This window comes from Felis catus, chromosome A1 (assembly GCF_018350175.1).
Source record: "Felis catus isolate Fca126 chromosome A1, F.catus_Fca126_mat1.0, whole genome shotgun sequence".
Taxonomy (NCBI): domain Eukaryota; kingdom Metazoa; phylum Chordata; class Mammalia; order Carnivora; family Felidae; genus Felis; species Felis catus.
In genome coordinates this window covers 122,173,618-122,199,331 of record NC_058368.1, presented here as the reverse complement: position 1 = coordinate 122,199,331, position 25,714 = coordinate 122,173,618, and the positions used below count along the sequence as shown (strand labels likewise).

At 39.4% G+C, this 25,714-nt stretch overlaps 1 protein-coding gene and 1 long non-coding RNA gene across 17 annotated transcripts in view; one reads left to right on the top strand and one right to left on the bottom strand.

The window, feature by feature from the left end:
* PPP2R2B (protein phosphatase 2 regulatory subunit Bbeta) overlaps positions 1–25,714 on the top strand; it is a 510,749-nt gene that overhangs the window by 165,050 nt on the left and 319,985 nt on the right. The gene's annotated exons all lie outside the window — the stretch shown is intronic.
* Positions 1–25,714, bottom strand: part of LOC102902024 — a 62,946-nt gene that overhangs the window by 31,718 nt on the left and 5,514 nt on the right. For 3 of the 12 annotated variants that reach the window (XR_006600052.1, XR_006600058.1, XR_006600066.1), the window contains exons 2-5: positions 22,024–22,096; positions 20,675–20,774; positions 9,783–9,925; positions 6,175–6,265 (exon numbers count right to left, since the gene is read on the bottom strand). This is a non-coding gene — a long non-coding RNA (uncharacterized LOC102902024). The other 9 variants (XR_006600057.1, XR_006600060.1, XR_006600059.1 and 6 more) reach the window with 9 other exon arrangements.

The following is a 25,714-nucleotide window of genomic DNA, read 5'->3' as shown; positions in this document are numbered from 1 at the left end:
CTTCTCCAGTTGTTTGATTCTTTTTCCCAGCCCAAAGATCCCTTTACATTTTGAGCAAGTGCATAGCCTTTGACATTCAATCAACACAGTGGGATGTAATTGTAGCCTTCCCTCCAGGATTCCCTGTTTCTTTCTCAAGTGGTAAGTGTGTCTATGAGATGAAAACTAGGGAAGAAAGAATTTGGTCTTGAATTTCCTCTTCTCTAATCCCACCACCAACCCACTGGTCTTGGCACAAATTAGAAACAGGTATCCTTTCTTGAAGAAATTTTCTTTCCATATGAGAGAGAAATTATTGCAATAAATATACAAAATTGTTATGACGGTAAGGTGATTGATGCTCCCAAGGTTTAATAGCATATAACTTACATGTAACTTACATAATGTTGTATCCCAACTGCCTCTCCATTCTCCCATTGCTCCCTAACTTTATCTTCAATAATCATGCCTCAGAAGATGTGTTTATTTGCTTATATCCCATCAACCAGAATCTGATGAACTTCTCTCTCAATACTCGAGTTAAACACACTCTTTGAGGAAACCATCTCTAACAGCCTTCCGTCCTCTGGACTGAGTAAAAGTCTTATTCTGCCCTTCTTCCCTGATAGTACCATACATGGTACACACTCCTGGCTTTGAATTCATCATGCTAGATTGCAATTATTTGTTTGCTTGACTGGCTCCGATTCTAAACCCTGAGCCTCTAGAGCAAGACCGCCTCAGAGGTTTATGGAAATGGAGATTCCTGAGCCTGACTCCTCATTTCCTGAATCAGGATTGCTGGGTACAGAATCTCAAAAGCTGCATTTCTAAATAAGACTTACCTGGAGCAGCTTAATTCCTCTGCATTTTGAAGCTTAGTTCTCTGGAGAGCAAGACACGTATTTAACTGCAGTCAGTGAGATTTTGGGCATTGAGTTCCATTTGAAGAATGCCTTGGCTATTCACGTCTTCCCAGTAAGAAATAGTTGAGTCCCAAAATGTATTAGAAATTATAGGGTGTATACATACATGGCTGTATTTTTTTTTTTTGGAAGAGGTTAACTCTCAAGTCTATGAACTGGTGTGTGTTTGGCATTGGGGGAGTTAATGAGAGGAATGGAGGGCAGTCTGAATTTGAAGTGGTTATTAAATTTTTTTAAAAAAAGCATGATGACAATATCCTGGGTTATTTTAAAAGCTGGCTGACTGAGTTGGACATATTTTTCTTTCCAAGATCAAAAGACTAATGTTTGGTCAAATGCAGGTTGATAAAATCATGAGCAAGCTCTTTGGGGAGTGACCAGGGCAATTAGTTTTCTGTGATGACAGCTCCACATAGTTGTGGATCAGATAGGAGAATGAAGAGTGCAAGTCAAGAATTCAGGCAGAGGTTTTCCATTCATGGGATTTGATTGTACAGGACACAAAATTGTGCATGGACCTTGTAATAATAAATAGGAGTAGTTTTGAACAACGAACATATGGAATTTTAATGCCAGAGAATTGGTTTAATTCAAGTTAAAGTCTTTTTGTAAATCCTGAAAAACACATGCCATTTGCCTTTATACTGAGATCTAATGACTTTGTGGATGCCTCTTTAGAGCCCATTTTCCCAGGACTCCTGAGAAGTTTGACTCTTGTCAATTAGAACCTGTCAAGTGACAAGATACAGGGACGGAACCCATAACCTCGTCCATGTAGAATAAATCAGAGTACCTGCACTCTGAGAGCAGACTCCTTTGATCCAATTCATCTCACATTGTTTTAAAAGAGAATATTTCTCTCAAGAATTATTCAACAAGCGTTCATTGCATGACTTTATTTCCATAGATCTAACACTACTATGGGTTGGAGATACTCTGCAAGATACTTATAGGTAAGGTGCTTATATGTATCTGGAAACAAAGAACTTAGGGGACAATTTAAAGCATTGTATAACTGAATGATTTGCTCTAGTGACTTGCTGCTCAAAATGTGACCTCAGTACCAGTAACATTGGTGTCACCTGGTGCTTGTTAGACATGCAGACAGTTGGGCTCAAATGCAGAGCTACTGAATAGGTTTCTGCTATTTAATAAGATCTCTGGGTGATTTATGTTCACATTAAAGACTTAACAGTGGATTTTTGGATTCACGTTGAGGTGGATGCATTAGAATCACCTTGGAGGTTGTAATTATTTCCATTCCTACACTTCAACCCTAGTATATTATATTTTAGCTTAATGAGTAAGAGTATGAGCTCTTGGTGAAGACTGCCTAGGTTTCAGTTGTGGTTTGCCCCTCTCTAGATGCATTAACAGCCAAACAGTCCCACCTGACTGGGTATGTTGCCTCATCAGTGAAGGAGGGAAATAACTATTTGGCAGGGCTATTGGGAGATAAGGTATTTATCATGGTCTTGGTATATAGTAAGCAACTGAAGAAATGCTGCCTATTTTTATTCTAATAGTGAAGTTTGGGAACCACTGCACAACGGAAATGTACTGGTTTATTTTACTGATCAGAAAATAGGCCTCCTTGGGAAGAGCTGAGTGTGTAAAGGAAATACTCAGTAATTCCATCACCACCATATCCTCAATCTGTGTACATGGGTGTGCATTTGGTGCATGTATTTTCCTGCAGCTATGAATTCTCTTTAATTTTCCAGAGGTACAAATGATCTACTATCTTAAAAACTGGCCCAGGCATCATTTCAACAGTGATTATTCCACCTTAGCAGGGCAGTATCTTTACTAGAGGGTCCTAATATACTCAGGGGTCCTAGAGAATTAAAAAGGAAAATTGCCTTCTAGAAGGAGTAAGTAGTTCCAAGTATGGAGAGAAATTGACCCCATGCTCCCTAAGTTGAAAAAAAAGTCCCTCTTGGTAAAACTAAATTATGTTATCTTTTCATCTTCAAGACATGCTTATATAGCATGGTATTTATAGGGAAAAGAAAATTACACATACACACATATTCTGATCAACCTCAGATAGCAATCAGTAGAGCATTCATACTCCAATTTAGAAATAATGGAGTCTATTATGTATGTGTATGTATATATACGTATTATATATGTGTGTATAATAATATATATAATATATAATGACTAGTCCATTATTACTGGTTGATGCTATTTAACAAAGCTTCTTCAATTCTCTTGTAACATATCTACCTGCTTTCTGGCTTTGAAAGTCTTCTTGAAATACCCACATTTGTTTTTAGATGTGTGCATTCTTACATAGAAATTTGTCATTGGACGCTATTGTTGCATGTGGTAACTATTGTCTTTTAAGTCTCTTTTTAAGAGTTCAGTGGGAATAGTAACTAATTAATAAGATTATTGTAAAATTATTGGAGCTCACTGCAATGGAGCTCACAGGCTAAGTGCTCCATAAATGGTGGCCATTATACCATATTCACTTCTTCACTAGTGGGATTCATTTCCTTCTGTCACTTAATCAAATTCAGTTTTGTATCACTGAATTTCATTTCATTATTTATATGACAAGTATTTGACCAGCTCGGATAACACTTTTGAATTCATTTTTGCCTCTCTCCATCTAAATAATGGGAAGTTCCCCTCAGTTCAAAGTAAAATTCTTGTTCCATGATCAGATGTGGCAACCCAGTTGAACTCCATGCTGACAGCTGGCTGTTTCCATTGTTCTCTGGATGATAAAACTATATACTCGGAAGCCTTGGTAACATTTTTGCAAATGACTTAGTGTATTGTCTTTTAGACCTATTATAAATTGCAAATATAAGTGTGTAAGTGTATGTGTGTGTATTTTTAATGTAACAGCTATAGGTCAGGTTAATGAAGGAAGTAAACACTTTAATTTTTTTTTTCAACGTTTATTTATTTTTGGGACAGAGAGACAGAGCATGAACGGGGGAGGGGCAGAGAGAGAGGGAGACACAGAATCGGAAACAGGCTCCAGGCTCTGAGCCATCAGCCCAGAGCCTGACGCGGGGCTCCAACTCACAGACCGCGAGATCGTGACCTGGCTGAAGTCGGACGCTTAACCGACTGTGCCACCCAGGCGCCCCGGAAGTAAACACTTTATCAGAAGCCAATCCTGTGGATTTAGTCGTAATCAGTACTTTTATTCAGATGCGGATTCATGAGCATTTCTCATTTTGTTTTCTAAGTTACAACACACTGATGTGTTTTGCTCAGTGGTGAGGCATGTGATTTGGCATCAGTCATTTGGCTTTTGGCTTGTGAAGCAAGGGCTTTTAAATGGTGTGGGTTTTTTTTTTTTTTATACATTTTACCTGTTAAATTCAGGTATGGCTATTTTTAAATCTTTGTGTCTGTATCCCCCAAACTTACTGTGATTATAGTCCCCCCATCCCTTTCACTTATTATCTTCTGGTTCCTATTCATTTGCTATCATTGTGTCTCAAGTGTATAACAATTCAGGTCGGCCATTTTCTAAATAATGTGACTCACACACATAACAGCCAAGGTTAGTCACATAATCTCATTCCCTCACACTCCCTCCTGCCCTGGCCATAATTTACTACTAGTCCAGACAACACAGACTACTTATAACATTGTACCCTACAGAGCTCTTCATTTGCAAGCAAGGGAAACCAACTCTGGCTAACTTTAGCAAAACAAGACATTGTTGGCTGAACCTGGGTAGCTCAGCAAATGGGAGGTCTGGCTCAGCAAGGGCAGGAATCAGGGCAGCTCGGGATGTCTAGATATCTCTGTCATCTGGAATCAGAATGAATCGGCCCCAACCTCATTTTTTTCTTGTCCTTGCATTTCTCAGCTCAAGGTCCAAAGTCTTAAGAGAGAAAACCTGATTATCTTAGCTTGGATCAGAGGCAGGGCATCCTGACTGACAGTTTCGCTAAGATCATAGACAATGGTGGAGGATGATATTACCAGTCAAATGAATGAGTGAATGGATGCAGAAAAAAAGTCACTGCAAGCACTTTATGGTATTGTTTACCTGATTCATAATGACAAATGATTATTACAGAAAATGTATCCACCCAAAATAAGGCTAAAAAGTCAAATCAAAAGGGCAGTACATCAAGACAGAGTTAATCACTTCCTCCTTTGGGAAGATAATGAAGATCATAATATTTTCAGATTGTTCAGGTAGGCAGAATTTCATCTGTAGAACTTCAGAATTAGGAAGTGCTAAAGATGATAAATTTCAGTGACTCTAAAACACTGGGGTGGACCAGCTGTATCAAGTCACCACCTCTATTTTAAAAAAATAGAGGTTCCAGCGTCCTGCACTCAGAAATAATGTGTTATTTAGGGGTGCCCAGGTGGCTGTTGGTTAAGCATCTGACTCTTGATTTCAGCTCAGGTCATGACCTCATGGTTCATGAGATTGAGCCCCATGTCAGTCTTTGCGCTGGCAGCTGAGAGTCTGCTTAATAGTCTCATTCTCCTCCCTCTCTTTCTGTTCTCTCTCTCTCTCTCTCTCTCTCAAAATAAATAAATAAACTTTCAAAAAGTGTGTTATTTAAATCTGGAGTTTATCTCCAAAAGTAAATTTGAAGGACTGCCAAGCTGCTAAGTGGAAACTCCAGAAAGAGGGCCATTTGCCTGGGCCTCACAATCATGAAGAATATCAAATTTACATGGTCGACCTTATTGCTACATGAGATTGTATGCTATCATAGAACTAGAGTGCCAGGAATGACAAATGACAGTAGTCACACTCTTAATGTTGCATCCAATACCACCTAAATATTTGGGCACTGAGAATAAAATATTTGTTATGTACCTGTTACTTACCAGGTACATGGCACACCTGTGTAGTAAGCTGTGTTGCACTAAAAGCATTAATTGGTTAGTTGTAAACATATGAAATATGGCATAACTTTGGGCACCCTCTTGACATATCTTCAAGCAAGAAGGCTGGTGTCTCTTGGCATCTGTGAGGTACATTCCTGATCCGTACAGGAGTACACACATCTCTGATGCTTTACCCAGTACTTAGAGCCCTCCTAGGGACACTGTGGACTGCCTAAATGGCAATTCTTTAATTGCACATTTACTACCACCCGGGAGCTTTTAAAAAGTACCAATTCTTGGCATCACTGCAGACCAATTCAATCTGAACTGGGGATGGTCCCCAAATATCTCTTTTTCAAAGGCTTTCTAGGTGACTTATGTACTCTATAGCCAGGTTCAGATCGCTATATTCAAAGTAAAAAAAAAAATGATCACATACTTGAGAATCAGTGGAACAAATGTCAGGCCCTGAGTTCTCTCTTTGACAGCAGCACCAGGTAAGCTGTTCTCCGAGCACAGTTGTCCTGCTCCTGTCAAAGATTAACAAACCCTAATCTGTGAGAATCCAGTACATGCATCACCTCTACCATGCAGTCTTCCAGACCTAGCCAGGCAAAGATGACCGTCCTATCTTCTATTCCAGGATTCACCCATGGAGATCTATTACAAATGGAGATACATAACCCCCAACTTGGTATTTCAGAAGTTTCAGGGATAAGGCCTGAGATACTGTGTCTTTAGTAAACTCCTTAGACAATTCTTATGTGCAGCCATTGTGGGACACATCACTCTCTGTCCCCCATGGTATGTATACATACTTCTCTTATTACACATTCACTTAATTATAATGACGTATTTACCTTTCAAATTCATCTGCTAAGCCCTGAGCTCCTTAAAGGCAAGAATGATATGTTAATCAATTTGGATTCCCAGAGCCTAGCATAATTCTCTCAATAGATGTTTTTGCACCAAATGAACAATATGAGCAGATCTCAAAACCTTTTCTTTAATTTTTTTAATGTCTCATGATTTCTTACAGGGACATATGGGTTTAAGAAAATAAAGTTATAAGGATTCAATGACTTTTTACCTTTTCTTTTCTACATAGTGTAAGCCTTCTTCTCACAGTTGGATTTATGTTTCTGAGTACCTATTTTATGCCAGGTACTATTAGACACTAGAAACAGAATAATAATAGCTAACATTTATTGAAAAGTTGCCATGACAGATTAATTCATTTCATCCTCACAGCAACTGGGATATAGGAATTACTTTTGTCCTTAATTTTACAGATGAGGTGAGGCACAGAGAGGGTAGGTAATACACTTAAGTCACACACCATAGGAGATAATGGAAACAGTGTCTGAACACCATCTGAATCCAAACACAGTTTCTGAGCCTAATGGTGCTTCTTACTCTGAATGATGTATAAAGCATGGTTCCTGATCCTAAGGAACTCACAGCCTCATGGGAGAGGCGGACAATGTCAGAACATAGTATCATAATATATTAAAGTTCTATAGAGGAAGGGAAATTGTTTATAAAAATAAAACTCAATAAAAACTCAAGAAGGTTTCATTTCTGCCTTGAGGTGAGTAGGGGAAACATAGTGAGGAGGACTTCATAGAGGTGACTTGGGTTGAACCATGAAAGATCATTAGTGGAATGTGGCCAAAGGGATGAATGCATGAGAATGCATGGTGTATGTGGACAGGCTGAGTATATTTATGGTGGATCCAGAGAAGGCAGTGGTAAATGGTGAGATGTGGAAGGGCACTATTGGCAGATAAAACAGCAAAGGTGTGCATAGCCATTAGAACTCTTACAGAAAGTGTGATTCAAACTGACTTAAGCAACAAGAGACTGTCTTGCCTCATTAAACAGAGTCACAGGATAGGGCTGGCCTTGAGCGCAAGGGTATAAGACTTCAAACCATGTGCTTAAGCATCTAGTGATTTTCTTATGGTCTCTCAACCTGCTTCTGCCTCTTAGTTCCATTCCTGGCTGTGGCTCCAAAACATAGTCATCTCCTGCTCAAAGTACCAAACTCACCAGCTAAGAGAGTCCACTTCTCCAACAGTTCAAGAAAACCTGAAGACATAAATTTCACTGACGCTGATTGATCAGATTTGAGTCATATGCTGGTCTCTGCCCTCCTTAACTCAATCACCAGAGGGTGGAATGCACAATTATTTAGCCTTAGTCACATACTTCTCCTTTGGAAGTCATGCAGTAGTCATGAAGCATATGGGCACAGAAGACATATACCCCAAAGGAGAATTGGGGTATCATAGTCACAAGAAGAGGAACTCAGTGCTGAGTAGAAACATAACAAATGCCCACTAGAGTAGAAGTTCAGTTTTTGAGAGTCCCTGAATGTTCTCTGTAACCTAATCAAGGCTTTTTTGCATCTCATCTTGGAGTTTCTTTCTCAACCTCAGGCAGTGAGCTTTGTTTGGTCACTGGCCATGCAGAGACCTCTGTTTTCTTCTTTGGGGCCCAAACTGAGTTGAAAAGCAGGCTTCTGTTTCCCCTTCAGTTGTGAGGATGTTCACCATGGAACAAGATACAGGATCACAAACCATGCTTTGGACTTCCAGAGAAAGCCTCTCAGGCTCTCTCTGCTGAGTGTTTGCCAAATCTGCCTAATTAGACCACCCCTCCCCACCTACCCAATCTCCATCCTATTGGCAGCCACTTTCGAAGGGAAGTTCCCGAGACAGGAATTGTTTAGATGGAAACAATTCTTCTGTAATAGCTTTGGCCTCCTCTGGCATGAATTGAGCATTTACAGTAGTGAAGCCATGTTTTATTTATGTTATTTCCTCGAGACCTCTGGTTAGCTTCTCTATTTGCAATGCAAATCAGAATAGAAAAGGTTTTATATATTCTGCATACACTTCTCCTATACATCCACGTTCAGTGACAAGAGATTGCAATCTCTTGGCCCGGCAGTTCTAGTGTGATTTCAGATAATAAAAATACTCACCACTTACAGTTGTAACTTATGCAAATCGAGTCACAGTCTTCTGAAAAGCTGAGACTAAGCAGCAGACTTGGGGACTCAGAAAAGTAGCACCATTGATTAACACTGTCGTTTGAAGGGACAACTTCAGTGAGATACTCTAACTTACACCCCAGAACTCAGAATGGAACAGATAACCATGAATTCAAGCATCACTTAGCATGCAAGTTCTTGCTGGTGTTCCATTAGACTCAAGTGGAAAAAAAATCAGAGCCACGTTTGAGGAAACAAACAAACAAACAAACAAACAAACAAACAAAAAAGGACCTTGTCTGTCTGCATCTGGTACTGCCTGAAAGTGGAATGCTTATGTTTGCACTGGGGCAGTTGGACTATACTAGCTACTGGCTAATTATATTCCCTTTTGTGTAAGGCATTATTTAAAAGGCATATTTTGTGTAAGGAATATATTCCCTTTTGTGTAAGGCATTCCCTTTTGTGTAAGTAGCTACAGTTTGGGAAATGGAATACTAGGTGAGTCGCTTCATAGAATCCACATGAGTAAAACCTGTTAGCTCAAAAACTAATGTATTAGGATTAACAACCCAAATGTAAGAAATTCCACTCAGCCTTCTGGTCACCTGTGGCCACTGCATAATCCCAATATTTGTCATCGTGTGGTAGGAGTGGCCAGCAGCTATGGCACGCTGGCCATGAGGCAGGGATCCGTAGTAACACTTTGTTATCCAAAAGACCTGACACAGGTATGTGTTAACTCCCTTTCTAGCCCTCAGCTCATTCTTGGAAACAATGGTTCTTCTTCCATATTGTCAGCAATATTTTTTCTCAAATTAGGTTGCCGTGCGTGATGATTTTCTGCTTTTAAAAATCAGACTCATGTGTCCATAATATAATACCATATTATCCATGATGACAGGTCTGAAAATGCCTGTCCCTACTCTGTTACAAGTTTTGAGGAAAACGAATAGCTATTTTCGTTTCCCCTTTGCTCTCCTAGTGGGTGCATCCTGGAAACATAGCACTTAAACAGCAGTAACAGCCACTACAGGAACACAGCTCACCTGGTAACTGAAAGCTTCTGGGTTGCAGTGGGGATCAAGGTAATCCATACATTGGACTTGGACAGACCCAAGCAGCTCTTATAATTCAGACCATGAATTGTGGCCTAATTCTGGGGGAATTCACTGCTTTCCATGATAGAAATCTGTTTGGCAGAGGAGAAATGTTTGTTTTAAAATGAAATTCATTTGGTTAATAATTACCCACTCAGTTAGGTTGCTTTCTACAGTTCTGTAAATAAAATTTCCTGCATTGCCTTTCCCAGTGATGGATGAAACGTGGATTTAGCTTTTGAGGAATGGATCCTGAGAATATAGCCAAGTCCTCATTTCCCTGTTGGTAATAGTTGCATCTAATGTCTTCTGGCTATTTTTCCTCCTGAATAATTACATGATGCAGCACACAGCACCAAAGAGGCATTCATCAGGAGTTGGAGAGATTCAACATGGGTCACTAAGGTGCCATATGTTGGCCTAATTTAAAAAGAAATTCTACAAACTGTGGCCAACATATATTAGAAGTCAGGATGTCTATCTGGGTAATTGGGTATCTGCAAATCCTAAGTTGTCCATTAGAACGTGTCTGTCAGATAGTCGAAGCAGCAAGTTACACAAGGGACACATTTGGTTAAATAACAGAAGTTGATCTGATCACCAATTTGCAGTACCTTTTAAATGAAAGCAAAACATTGGGCTCCTCTGAGAAACCATATCAGACGTATGTGGTTTTTTTTCTCCATATCCCTCCAGATCCCTCTTCTTTTCACAGTATTTCTTTACCTTTTATTATATAAATGTATGTAATACTCTTTAAATATAATAAATAGCCCTTATATATGTACATAGTTTTTATATGGTATATCTTTTTTTATTAGATATAGATATAGATCTATAGTTTTTAAATGTTGACTACCAAGGTTGGAGGGAAAGCAGGGAAGAAAGGTTGAAAATAAAATTTTACTGATAATATCAGCTTTTTTTAGGTGTCATCAGCTTGAAATAAATAGAGCTCTTAGACCGCCTACACAGCCTTCTTGCTTATGTGAATATTCTTCCATTTTTTTACCCTTAAATCACAGGACACAATTCTGCTTTCTCAGGAGATACAGTGAGTTTCAATCAAACTATGTAAGAACCCAACCGAATAAGATCTAGTACAGGTCAATCACTGTAATAATGTGGAAAGGCTAAGAATACTGCTTTGTTTAAGCTTATGATTTCTTTAAACCTTTCAAATCATTAGGAGTTTGTCTGGGTTGCATAATTTAATAATGAAAAGAAAATAGGATTGTGAAACCCACTTTTCTCTCCCCATCTCTCTCTCTCTTTCTCTCTGATCCACAGCTTGAAAAAATACCTTTTCAGTCCCTTCTCTTCAATTAATGAAATAGTTTCCCACCCTATTCCCATCCTGCCTGGAGACACCATTGCCATGGTTACCTGGATACCTGTTCTCAAAGAATATATGTAGTAGCAATCAACAATTTAAACGTCTCAATGTGTTGCGCTTAGGAACAGTAATGAGACCATTATGAAACTACTTGTAGTGAAAATACCATTGATGTTACAGTCTGAAGATTAAAACTTTAATTTGTATTCATTTACTCATTTAAAGAGATAAGGATGAGGAGGCTGATCTCTGCAGCTAAATAGCAAGCCACTGACATGAAATGCCATCCACCTGAGACAAGATATTGAGGCTGCTCTTCTTGAATACAAGTTGATAAGACGGAGAGAATAGACAGAATCACCCACCAACCTAATGGAAAGTTAACGGGAAAAGGCCAGTGTGAAGATAGTATATTTGGAGAATAAATGTTCTTTAATAGTGAATCCATGTGAGGGTCCAGAAAAAGAGATACTCAGGGATGTTGTCTTTATTTTATCTGAAAATATTGTTTTGGTAAGCTTGATTTGAGACTTCTCATATGGGCCCATACCAGTTTTCTCTGGGGAGAAACATACTTCCCTCTGTGCTTTAGCTTTCTTGCCATCAAAAACTTTGATTGCCTCTCTGAACCAGGGGACTTAACCTCATGTCTCTTATAAAGGCTTGGGGAGATGATTTGTAAGTAATCTGAACTAGTGAAAATTTAAGATTCACGTTTGCCAATATTGCAATTTAAAGAAAACACATTAGAATGGATTAAAGATTAACCCTGTAATTTCATTTATTCTCACAATCTCATAGGCTATTTTGAGTGGGAGAGAAGGGGGGTAGTTGTAGCAAGAATGCTGGAAAATTCAATTAACTATGGTATTGAGGCTGAAAGTACTGCTTATTGACTGTGCGCTCAACATTACATCCCTGGTTCCATTTTACAAATGCATTTTTCTGTGAATTAGTATAGGGACTTTTATTAAGTAAATCTGATCCCTTGGAAAGGGAACAGGAAACACACTGATTTTACATTCCAAAACCATATAACTTTTTAGAGTGAATTAAAAATCAAGACAAAGAAATGAAACTCCATTCTATCAAAATCTCTAGATTGCAGATTCACACCTTACATGCATGCACACACACACACACACACACACACACACACAATTCTGGATGAGTCAAAGTTTTAAAAATTAAAAAAATCAAATTATGAAAGCACTAGATAAAAATTGTTTTATGTTTATTACCTAAGAATAAAGGAGAACCATGGTTTAGAATTTCATAAAGGGGAATATATTTTTAAATAATCATAAACTTAAAGTTTTACATCTATGTATCTCATTAATAATTATTAGGAGAAGAAACTAGAACTCTCATGCATTATTGGTGGAAGTAAATAACCCTTTACTGCATGGATAACTTGGTAATATGAATAAAAATGTATATTTTCTTTCTATTGAGATACCTTATCCATAGGCATTTTTTCCTAAAAAGATAGTTGTTTAAGTAGAATCAAAAAAAGAGGGGAGGGGACACCTGACTGGCTCAGTCGGAGGAGAGTACGACTCTTGTTCTCGCCGTTGTGAGTTCAGGTCGCACATTGGATGTAGAGGTTGATTAAAAATAGAATCTGAAAAAAAGAAAGAAAAGAAAAAGGGAGAAAGGAAGGAAGGAAAAAGGAAAGAAGAGGTATCACGGTATCATTGACTGATCAAGTAAGTGATCAGAACTTGACTTACTTCTGATAATAGAGAAACCATTTGGTTGGTATGAGAAATAATTGAAAAGATGTTCATCACATTTTTAACATGGTTATTTTTGGTGGTAGAAACATAGTTTTTCAATTTCTTCTTAATATGTGTCTTAGTAATTTTACTATTTTTGTAAGAAGCATGCATCCGTATATAAATCAGGGGCAACGATAGAGCTTTTATGGGTTGAATTATGTCTCCCTAAAAGATATGTTGAAATCCTAACCAGCAGTACCTCAAAATATGACCTTATTTGGAAATAGGATGTAATCACTTTAAAATGATTTCATACTGAGTTAGAGTGGGGCCTCATCCGGTGTCACTGGTGTCCTTAGAAGGAAGAGGAGAACCATGTGACAATGGAGGCAGAGATCGGAGTGCTGTGTCTACAAGCTGAGGAATGGCAAGGTTTACTGGCAAACACCAGAAGTTAGAAGAAGCAAGGAAAAAATCCTTCCTTATAGGTTTCAGAGGCAGCATGGCCCTTCCAACACCTTGACTGTAAGCATGTAGCCTCCAGAACTATGAGATGATCGATTCCTGTTGTTTCAATTCACCCAGTTCGTGGTACTTTGCTCCAGGAGCCTTAGAAAACCAAAACAAAAGTCATTTTAAGAGGACATAGCATCTACGTTGCCACACGTGGAATAATCAACTCCAGTGTTAACATTTCTGCATCCAATATACTGACCTGGGAGTTAATTCATGGTACTTAGAAAAAGGCAGTAAATATGTCCTACTTCTTTGATGTTATACAGATGGCACAAATGCTGAAGTGGTCTGAATGCACCCCAGGTAACAGAAGCATTATTTTCCCAGGCCCTAGAAGCTCCGTCTTCTGTGAGCCATCATAAATATTGTGAAACATCTTGAGATATATCTCATTGAAGCACCACTTTGAAGTATTACAGTCCTGTTTATCACAATTTGCATTTTTTCCTCAACCATATTAGATATGACTGTACCAATAAGCTGAGAGGAAAACTAGGTCCCAAGTGTTTTTGGCATCTTGTCAGTACTGAAGGTCAACTACATAGCGGTGAGCCAGAATGCATTGTGAACAGACATATGGCATTTGTTTGGGAGAAGAGAAGGTGGGAGGAGGAGGGTCCTGTTTTCCAGCTGCCTTCCAAAGTCAGCCTGGATTTCTGTTAAAATCTTAATGTATCTTCTTTAGCCTCGTAATCATTTTCTTTCTAAGTGGTCTTTTATAATCTTGAGAACCAAGAAGACATGATTCGAGGAAACCTATGCCTTCTGACCGTGCTGCGTCTTTGGCAGAGTGAACTAGAGTATCTAATTGCATCAGGAGTGGGTGAATGTGCCAGTTCAGGACTAGAGTCTGAACACAAGGGGAGAGAAACCAAAGACAAGGCACACTTCTCTAGTAAAGCTACAACTTATGGAAAATATAGCAACAGGGCTTAAGTCACCTGTGTTCTTTTTAGACTAACTGCAGTTCAGTCAAATTATACCTGTTTGGATGCTCTTATGATAGATAATTCTTTTGAGCACAGACACTTCTGTGTGCATAAACAGCATGTGTATGTGCCTAGGGTGATTTGGGAGATAACCAAAAGACCAAGGATTAGTCAAGAATTTGGGCGCTTTCAAATGACAAAAACCCAACTCCAAAAAGCTTATGCTAAAAACAAGGAAAGGGATTTTTTTTGGAAATTCAGGGGTGGGGTGGGGGAGAGCATCCTGTCTCTAAGGACTCATCATTAAATGGGTCTGTTCATCACTGTACTCCTTTTTAGCTCTGGTTCTCCTTGAGTGGTGGCCTTATTTTCCCTCCTGCTAATGGGTTTCTCCTATGTGGCCAAAGCAAGTAAGGTTTAGCTCCAGACATGTGTTCCTATGGCTCATAATCCAAGATGAAAAAGAAGAGACAAAGTTCCTCTTTTTCAGTGTCCATACATAAGTTATTTCAGAGAAGTTATCTGATTGTTGGTTTTGGACTAGGTGCCCATCCCTGAGTCCCCACTGATGCTGACTAGGAGGATGGGGCACTCTGCTTATCCAGGCGTAGATCCACTGCTAGGAGAGCAAGGCGGTAGCACTGGCAACCCTATTAATGGAGGGTAGAGGGGCACCTGCATGACTCAGTTGGCTAAGTGTCCAACTCTTGACTTCAGCTCAGCTCATGATCTTGAGGTTCGTGAGTTCGAGCCCCATATCAGGCTTTGCACTGACGGTGTGGAGCCTGCTTGGTATTCTCTTTCCCTCCCTCTCCACCCCTCCCCATCCTCAAAATAAATAAATAAACTAAATTTTAAAAGATAAGGGGAGAAAGATTACATTAAGGTAGAAAAGAAGTCAAGGTGCTGTTATTCAGAAGAAGAACGTAGTATAAGAAAGCCAAACAGGGGCACCTGGGTGGCTCAGTCAGTTAAGCGTCCAACTTCAGCTCAGGTCATGATCTCGTGGTTAGTGAGTTTGAGCCCCACATCAGGCTCTGTGCTGACTGCTCAGAGCCTGGAGCCTGCTTCAGATTCTGTGTCTCCCACTATCTCTGACCCTCCCCCCCCCTCAAAAATAAAGAAAAATTAAAAAAAAGAAAGACAGAGAAGATGAATGCTGGAATACCCAAACATTCCCCAAATACTATATCCCTCCCTGCTTTGACCTAGGCTTCCATGTCACTTGAAATCTTTGTCTTATTTTTTTAGGTTTTACAACTGTCCAGTATTATACAAAAGAAAGATAGGGGCCCCTGGGTGGCTCAGTCAGTTAAGCGTCCCACTTTGGCTCAGGTCACAATCTCACTGCTCATTAGTTTGAGCCCAGCGTCGTGCTCTCTGCTAACAGCTCAGAGCCTGGAGCCTGTTTCAGATTCTGTGTCTCCCTCTCTCTGCTCCTCCCCCACTCACTCTCTCTCTCTCTCAAAAATAAACAAACATTAAAAAAATAAATAAATAAGTAAATACAAGAAAGATAGATAATAGATAATAGATAACAAATGGATCAAAATGGCAAAGCTGACAAATGAAATGACAAGCCCAAGTCTATAAACAAGTAAATAAAAATTGATTGCACAATTAAAATTATTATATTACCTGAACTATATATTAAGGAAAAGTTAGATATATAATCCTTGAAAAGTATAAAGGACAGCTTATGTTCTAAAGCAAGCTATAAATTAATATAAAGCTATACTAAAAACATATCAAAAGGTAACTCATGAGATTGGGGATAAAAAATACATGCAGAATGCATTCTGTCTACGGTCTTATCTGTTCAAGCAGGAGCTGTACGACTGGCTATTCAAAACCAATGTCTCCTGTGAACTTTGGGCAGACCAGTTTACTATGTAGACACAATCAATTACTATACTTTATCCCTAAAGGGGAATCTAAGCCACCAAGGCTTTACCTCTCAGGAAATGACTTCAACCATGAAGAATTATAAATGACTTGCAAAAAAAAAAAAAAAAAAAAAAGAACCCGTGGATTTGTAGCAGGTGTGGTACTTAGAGACCAATCTGGTGGTTTTCCACGTTAGCCAGGATAAAAATTGAAGTCTAACCTTGACTTCTGATCATCACCCTCCCTCCCAGTTGTGGAACCTGGAACTTGTCTTGCCTGAACTCAGGATCTCATACTTTGCTCAGAGTAGGATGACATCAGACCTTTGGAGTTCCCCAGACCCTTGCATACTTGTGGTCTGCAGTATTTATTTTCTCATTTTAGGTATCAGCTTTTGAGGGAAACTCCAGGTGGTAAAGTTGCATTTCCAATTGGGAATCAAACAGCCTCTTCCATATCTTTTAAACAGGGTCTCAGTTGGAACCTGCCCAGCCAGGCTCATGTAGGAAACAGGAAAGATTCAGGAGACTACTCCACAGAAAATGAAGTTTCTAAGTCAAGCTGGTTTTCTGTTATCCACATTCATATTATCTATGTAAAAGTCTATGTCTAACTAGTGCCTGGGTTTCCAATTTTTTAAAAATTAAAATACAGAGGAAAGAAAAAGATCAACTAACATCCCTTTATCCAGACAACCCCTGTTAACATTTTGATATATGCCGTCCAGACTTTATTCATATGTAAATACGAGATGGAACTGTATTTTTCTTTCACAGCAGTAATTTTCTTTTGTAGCACATATTTTATCACCTGAGTTATAAAACTTAATTTATTATAACATGTTTTTCCATTTAAATAAATATCTCTCTGTCATCATTTTAATCTATTATATAACTGTAATGTTATATATATCATATTACAATAATTATATATCACAATATATTATACATTATATACTATATTATACAATAGTATATATAACATTATATATGTTTAGTTATGATTTTAGGGTATTTCTTCTTCATGACTATATGTAGTTCTGTGATGAAACCCTTAAAAACTTTTATGTTTATTTCCTTAGGTTCAATTCCTAGAGGTACAATTGCTAAATTAAAGCAGTTCCAGAATCTTTAGGGTTTGGATGGTTAGACAAGTTGGCATCTAAAATGGCATAAGAGTCTTCATTTTCTCTCATGCTCAGAGTACCATTGATTTTTAGAATTTCTGACTATTTGGTGAGGGGATAGTCTCATCTCCATAGATCATCTCTTTAAAGACACGCAGTTTTTCGTATTTTAACATACCTGAAAACAGAATGCATCTTGCAGTAGATAGTGACTCAACATTGCATTTCGGTTTAATTGGCCGTGTTTTCTTCTTTCCTAGTAGCACATGGAGTAGCAGTGTGCCCTCTGATCACTGGCATCTTCGATTGAGTGAAATACTGTATTCAGTCTAAGCAATTTTAAGTTTTGGCCCTGCTTTCCTCGCCACCCACCAAGCTTCTGGGACCAGTTGCCCTTGCTAACTACTTACAGTGTGCTCAAAGTATGTAAATTCAATTCAACTTTTATTCACGTTGCCGTGCATATGGCTCGGGGAATACAAAGACGAACATGACAGTGAAGAGAAAAACTTAATTAGGAAGGTCACTGCATAAAATATTGTAATGAATTTTACCTCGAAACCTTTGCGGAACGAGGCAGGATATAAATAAATAAAAACATTATGTATACGGAAGCCAAATAGACATTAATCTTAGATCATCTGTCGCACATGTTTCCTTTGTTGACACAGATAACCAAGCGCTCCTCTGAGCTTCCCGCATTTCCTTGAAGCCTTTCTCTTCTGGAAAGTATAAATGCTGCTCACTTAAGTCCAAGGGTGTCTCCTTGCCTCCAGCTTTTTACCCAGCCACATACTGCTCAGCCCTCAAATCCCAGTTCAGAGACTACCTCCTTTGGGAAATGGCTCTGGCTCTGTGTCTCCTTTCCCCTCTCCTGCCTTCTGTCAGTAGTGCTTCCACAGTACGTAGTACACTCAAAACCACACATTGTGGTAATGCCAGAAGGTATCTGGAGCATTCCCAACTGGATCCAGGGAGTAAGACTGCCCCAGCTCCTCCACGTGTTACCTATCTGTCCTTGGGTGAGTAACTCTTAAATCTCAGTTTTCTTATCTGCAAATTGAAGTGACCACTGCCTCGTTCAAAGGGTTGTTTTAGAGAATCCACTCTAATAAAACATATAAAGCACTTAGCACAGGTGCTGCCACTGGAAAACATTGGGGAAAAAAATGCTAACTTACTGGTTCTCTGTCTCCCCAGCAGACCAGTGCCCTCCCAGAGAGTATAAAGTGTGTCCTCTATGTGTATGATCCTAGTTACCTGGTATGGAGCAGATTCTCAGTACAGATGTGTTAAAGAGCTCATACATAAAAACTAAGCCCCCAGCCTTAGAGGTTGAAAGAAATTAGGCAACAGACTTCTCTTTTTGGCTCAGGAGAGCTCTTCTGCTTTCTGCATGGTCTGTCTACAGAGAAAGGTTTTGTTAGTTTGTGGCTAGTGATATGAAAAGTAATCAAAAGGACTGCAAGATCTCAATACACCGTTCTCTTTGTTATTTTTAGTTTGTTTGTTTATTTACTTTTTTGGGGGAAGGGTAGAGAGAGAGAACCCCAGGCAGGTTCTGAGCTGTCAGCATAGAAGCCAATATTGGGCTAGAACTCACAAACTGTGAAATCATGACCTGAGCTGAAACCAAGAGTCAGACGCTTAACTGACTGAGCCACCCAGGAGGCCCTAAACCATTGTTTTTTTTTTTTAACAAATAAAAAAAAAAACACAGTCATAATAATTGTCTAGGGGTTGAGGTGGGTTTTTTTTGTTTTTTTTTTTTTTTTTTTTTTTTGGTCCTTGCTTACCAGGATTCTTAAGGCTGCTAACAAAAACATGGTTATCTCCTATATTGGTAACCCTTGTGTATGGCTATTTATTTCATTTACTTCCTGTGTCCCCTCAGAGGGGGATGTGATAGTAATTTAAAGATCTTATTAAGCAACATGAATGATCAGAACAGTGTACCAGCAGATGGAAAGACTGGCTAAAATGATATTTTATCAAGTGACTCCACTGCTTATATTGGGAAATCTTTGCTGTCTTGGAACTAGAGATATGACCAACCGCCCATATGGAATATGTGACTGAGACACTTCAGGAAGTTATGCCACCCCACAATGTCAACACATCTAGCCTTGCTGATGCCTAAAATGATGGTGATAGAATTTATGTTCTCTGAGATATTGTTCCATGTGGAAATGCCATTTTATTTGACCATTGCAGAAGGAACAGCCATAGCTCCCATTAATTGAATACTCTGATCTGCCACATAGAGTCATGTCCGGTCATCAATTTTTCAATCAGTCTTATGAAGTAGGTATATTTCCATTCCATTTCTAGATAAGGAAAACAAGGCTTCCAAGTGAAGTGACTTGCCCAGGCAGTTGGGAAAGATCAGAACCGCAAATCAAACTCAGCAACATTTGACTCTAAGCCTGTGCAGACCTCAGAAGTCATGTCTCAAATCAGCGTGGTTCTAAGATTTGCTTACTTCCCCAGCCATGTTTTCTACCAAACTTCACACCTAAGACACACCAAACTTCTTTTTAGTTCCTCCAATATACCAACTATCACAGTTTTTTTCTTCCTCTTTGCCATCCCCCTTTGCTCTCTGGCTTATCTTTTGGGCCTCAGCTAGAATGCCACTTCCTCAGAAGATTTACTTCCTGACAGCTCAACACCATCCCCAGATGCTGTTGGACAGCCCCACCAAGTGCTCCCAGAGCTACTTGGCCATCCCTCATGTTGGCATGGCTCATTTGGCATAGCCGTGTCTGGTATAATTCCGTCCTTCATTGGACTGTAAGTAGCACAAGGGACTAACTGTCAGTTGCTCTGGTTTTTCCTATTGTATCTTCAGTGCCTGGTAACTGGTAGACGTTTAGTACAGAGTGGCGGAATGGATGAATAAATTCACGAATGAATCAACAGTCACTGGTAGAGTAGGAACACACTGCAGTGGGAGAGTGACAAAGTCCCATCTATTTTTCCACACCAAAGGCAAGTCCTTCCCTCCTCATAATTCTGTATCCAGGCTAGCCCTGCCTCATTATGGACATTACCAATTAGCAGTCTGGTTCACAATAACACCACCTTTCACTTAAACATTTGTTGTTTCCTCTGATTTCTTTCTATTTCAACTTTGATGAAATAGGATCCAAGTTTCAAATATTTGGCTTTAAAATTTGAGCTACAGCTAAAACTAGAAAAGTTGTACATACATTCTTTGAGGCCAGAGCCTCCCCCATTCACTTACCTACACACACACATACATGCATGCACGCACACACACACACACACAAACACTTTATTTTCCCTCGCTTGTTAAAGGTTACCTCCTCTGGTTTCTCATAGGTTCTGTTTCTTGCAATAAGCCGTATGCTCATGGAGTACATGTGTTTCATTTTGCTTCTATCTGAATGCTTGGAAATCTGCCTGAAGTGGAAATTTCAGAACAAAACAAAATGGTAATCAATAGCATCACAAGTGTGGTTGATAGCGGGGTTTTTTCCCTTTTGTTTTTCCTCAAAAAGTAGGCACCATAACCAAAATGCTTATGTGGCAGAGACTGAAAAAAAAAAAAAAAACAACCCTCTCGAATAATCATAAAAAGCCTTCTGATTTTTAGAAGAAATAATTAAGGTGAGGTTTGACCTGCTCACTAATCAGAGGATTGGGTTCCCAGAACACAGACTTTGTGCTATTCTACTTAACCAAAGAGCAACTTGGGCATTTATCCAACCTACTCCTCAAGGATCTAATATGTTAATTGAAAAAAAATCTTAGGAAATAACTTTACAAGCAAACAATTCATCCAATTGGAAACACATGGGATTATTTTCCAATCTCTTTTACTTGAAATCTCAGCTGCTGATTGAAAGGATTTTTTTTTAAATCAGAATTTTTCAAAGTACACACAGAATTAGTTACAATTCCAAGGTAGAATACAATTTGCTTTAATTAAAACAACATACACTCTAATTCCCACATGGACATTTTAGATTTTCGCGTGCTTAATGCTGTTACAGGTAAAGAAACATTGTTTTCTGAGCTGTCCTTCCAGATTCTCAAGGCCTCCCTCTTACCTCCACAGCTGTAATATCTCTGATGGATATAGCTTTCTCTACCGGCCCTCCTTCTCAAGGTTCTCTTGAGATGCTTCCACATTCAGTATTTCTTGACATGCACTAGGTGATTAGCTTCCATTTTCTCACTGCTCTGTGACCTTGCTTATCCTAATCACAAATGTGATGTGCATAAAGAAGCTCTCAGCAGGGGGAAAGGGCTTAGCCACCTGGACCACTAGACCCTTCAGTCTCTTCACAGCATCTGTTGTCCAAAGATTGGATATCTTAGGTAATTTGATTGATCCCTTAACACCAAGACAGAAAACTGAGGGGCCGGCTGATAACCTGATAACCTCTAGAACACAAAAGGATTTGAATTGGAGAATCTTGATTCCCTGGGGTCTAGACAATTGAGTCCAAACTGAACATACTAAGGAAGGACCAAAGAGTTTGGAACTCTCCCGATGCCTAGGGAGGGCCGTTGGGAAATAAACCACATTGTTGCTAATGACCAGACCTGGAGAGTGGCTGGAGGTTGGGGGAGAGAATTTAGATTAATCCTTTCCCACCCACACTACAGAGACAAAACTCACACAGAGATAGGCACACTCACGTACAAGCAGAGCCCGCTGTGCCTTCACACAGTTGTCTTCTAGTCTCCATTGAAGATTTGAGGACATAACTTCTTTACTAGTCATTAAGATAATTAACACGAGTTTCACATTTAGAGTCAACTCTTGATTATTCATGAAAGAGCAAGCCAAGGTGGGACTAATGAAAACCTATAGAGAATTCTTGAGCCTCACAATTTCAGTCCTTTGTACCACCCACCTAGGCATTTCCCATGCCTGCTAGTGAGTGAGGAGGTAAAAATGGCCCGAGTGTCCTCCCCTGTAACTCTTGCTTACCTTCTGCCAGAGTTGCTAAGAACCATGAAATGTCTCAGAAGCCAAGAATTTGATAAAAAAGGAAGATGGCATCTAAGTAAATCCCTATAGGCAAACAATGCCTAAATGTTTGAATTCGTGCCATAGCGTACCCTTGACTGGGCTTAGATTCATCAAGAAAATGCATCCCATTTAGAAAACAGATTATTGAGAGTGGGTACTGTTTCTGGGCATTTCCAAGGATGTCGTGAGGAGCAGGCATTCTTGTTAAAAAACTGTTTGAAGTTGCAGGGAGGTCACCCATCCTCTTACCTCCCTTTCCCATTGTGCAGCAGAAGAATAATAAACAGGTTGGTTCTGCGTTCAGCAACATTAAGATAGTGAACAAAAGCATGCACGCATAAAACAATTTCATCACATTGTCACTTGCCAAGGTATTATTGCAAAAGGATCTGGTTTGAGTTACAGAGATATCACTTTCCCCTTTCAACTATAGTTATTGAGAAGAACACTAAAAAATTTTTTTTGGCAAAAAGGGACACAATTTTCAGGCTAGTTTGCAAGGTCAAATGAACACCAATGAAAATTTATATTCACTCAGCATGTGGGGAGTTTTATGTCTGGAAAAGGACTTAATTATGGTAGGGTAAATAATTGAGTTTTTACAAGTTAAAGTAATAGCATGCAGTATTGGCCGAGCATTTTTCTGGATATTTAGTTATACCCAAGAGATTTGTCTCTGCCCTCCAAAAGGAGGGAGGTGGAGAAAGAGTACAGAAAAGAGAATTTTTAGACTAACATGTCAACTGAGAGAAATGAAGGTAGGCTTCAGCAAGAATGAGAGCATTTGGGGGCGGGGGAAAGCACAATACCTTTAAGAGCCAAGTATGGATCTTTTCTTTGAGTTTTTAACTCATGTCTCTTTATCCTCCGAGTTGGTCAGTCACATCCACCTTAACCTCACTGCCCTTTGTGTGTGTGTGTTGGGGGTAGGGTACTGGAGAGCAGAGATCACTGCCCCAACCCAGAAAACCTATTCAAAACAGGCTGGTCACTTCCCCCTGAATCCCAGGACTCAAATAATTGCAACTTCCTTCTTCTCCAGACCCCTGGATCATTGCTAGAATCCCTCTAAAACCGCGTTCCTCTCTCTCTTCAAAAATGAAATTATAAATTGAGAGCTCATCCTCTAAATAAAGGCCCACAGGGGTTGGTGTTATTTAAAGCAGTAGAGATGCTATTTCTCTCCTATATTCCTCACAACCAGCCACATGGACTTTTCTTCTAATCCTGATCAAGCCAAGCTTGCTTCTACTGTCACACCTGTGCTTTTGATGTTCCCCTGCTGTGATGCTCTTTTTTTTCAGAAAGATCTTTGCTTGGCTGGTTCCTCACTGGTCTGCTCTCATTACAAGTGGCCACTTCTCTGAAAAGTGTTTCTGGACTAATCAGAAGCCCACCTCCTTTCCCCCTCGATCACCTAAGACTGATTTGTTTCCCTCATACCACTGTTACTATCAGAAAATGTTCGCTTATTAGTTCACAAGCTTCTAGTTGGTCTCCTGCTTATATAGAACATCAGCTCTGTGAAGGGGGTCCAATTTCTATTTCTGCATCTCTGACATCTAGAATAACATGTGGACGATCATAGGCATTCAAATAATTATTTAATTAAAAAATTGTGGGGGTGCTTCTTATGTACTAGACACTATTTACATATATTATTTTATTGAATCCTCACCTCAAACTATGATATAGCTCCCATCTTGATTTTACAGATAAAAGAGATAAGGCTTAGAGACACGAAATAACTGTTAAGAGTCAAGATATAAACCCAAGCGGTACATTTCCAGAGCTCATGCTCACAACTCCGACTCATTTTTTCTTATACATTGTATATAAACCAGTTTCCAGTTCCACATATAAGGAGCTTAGACACTGCCATTCCATCCCAACAATAGGTGAAAAGCTGAATGTACTGAAAAGTACACAACTCTTCTTGGATTTGTAGAAGAAGGGAGGGTGCAGGAGAAACGGCTGCCCCCCGGGATTGGAGACAGAGGTGAATGTAGGGAGTGTTGGCTTACTGGAGCAGAGACTCACAAGGGGAAGCAGTTTGAGGAACCAGTGTCAGGGTAGGAGAACCTGAACTATAATTGACAAGTGCCTGGAGGCTCAGTGTGGACATCTCTGAGAGTTAAAAAGTCCAAGGCTACCAGTCATGGAGGGGAGGGGGTACAATTTATGAAAGTTACCTCCAAGAAGTCAACTAGGTTCTCACAGTAAATAGCAGACAAAAATCCCCTTGTTCTTCCAGCAAGAGAGGGGAATAGAACCATTTTGAAATATGCCAGAGCATTCTTCTCAGCAAGACCTGCCTGGTTAAGAAGTTAACCAAACTGCAATGCACTGGAGTTTTATCAGAACTTAACTGACCTGGGGACAGGGAATTACCCACTTCTAGTCAGCTCTACCCTTCCACATGAAAGGTGGGAAATAGTCAACTCTAGCCCACTCTAGCTATCCTGTCCCACCTAGGAGACAAGAAAAAAACTGAGAAGCACTTGTGAAGTTCACGGGCCAGAGGCATAGGCTCACTAATAGATGAATACCTAATCATAGGACTGCTGAACACTTCCCTTCCCCCTCACGTATTTTCATCTCATTACTAAAGGCCTGTTTTTAGCAGTTCCTTTTTCCCAGTTCATCATGCCCAGCTACCAAGAAAAAATTATAAGACATACTAAATTTAAACAAACAAACAAACAAAAAACCCCACAATTTAAAGAGACTGAATAAGTATCAGAACCAGATATGGAAAGAATGTTGCAATTAACAGATTATCAGACTGGGAATTTAAAACAATGATCATTAATATAGTCGGCGCTCCCATGGATAAGGTAGACTGCATGCATGAACAGATGGATGGCAGAAGCAGAGAGATGGAAATCCTAAGAGAGAACCAAAAAGAAATGCTAGACAAAGAAAAAAGAAATGCTAGATGGAAAAAAAAACACCATGACATAAATGAAGAATGCCTTTGATGGGCTTATTAGTAGACTGGACATGGCCGAGGAAAGATCTCTGAACTAAAGGATATAGCAGTAGAATCCTTGGAAACTGGGAAGCAAAGAAAACAAGACTGAAAAGGAAAAAAAAATTGAACAAAATATCCCAGATGACTACAAAAGATGTAACATACATATAATGGGAATACTGGAAAAAAGAAGAAAGAGAATGGAACAGAAGAAATATTTGAAACAATAATGATTGAGAAATTTCCCAAATTAATGTTAGACTCCAAACCACAGATCTAAGAAGCCTGGAGAATAACAAGCAGGATAAGTGTCTCCCCACCCCCACCCCAGACCCCTTCACCTAAGCATATACTTTTCAATCTACAGGAAATCAAAGATTAAAA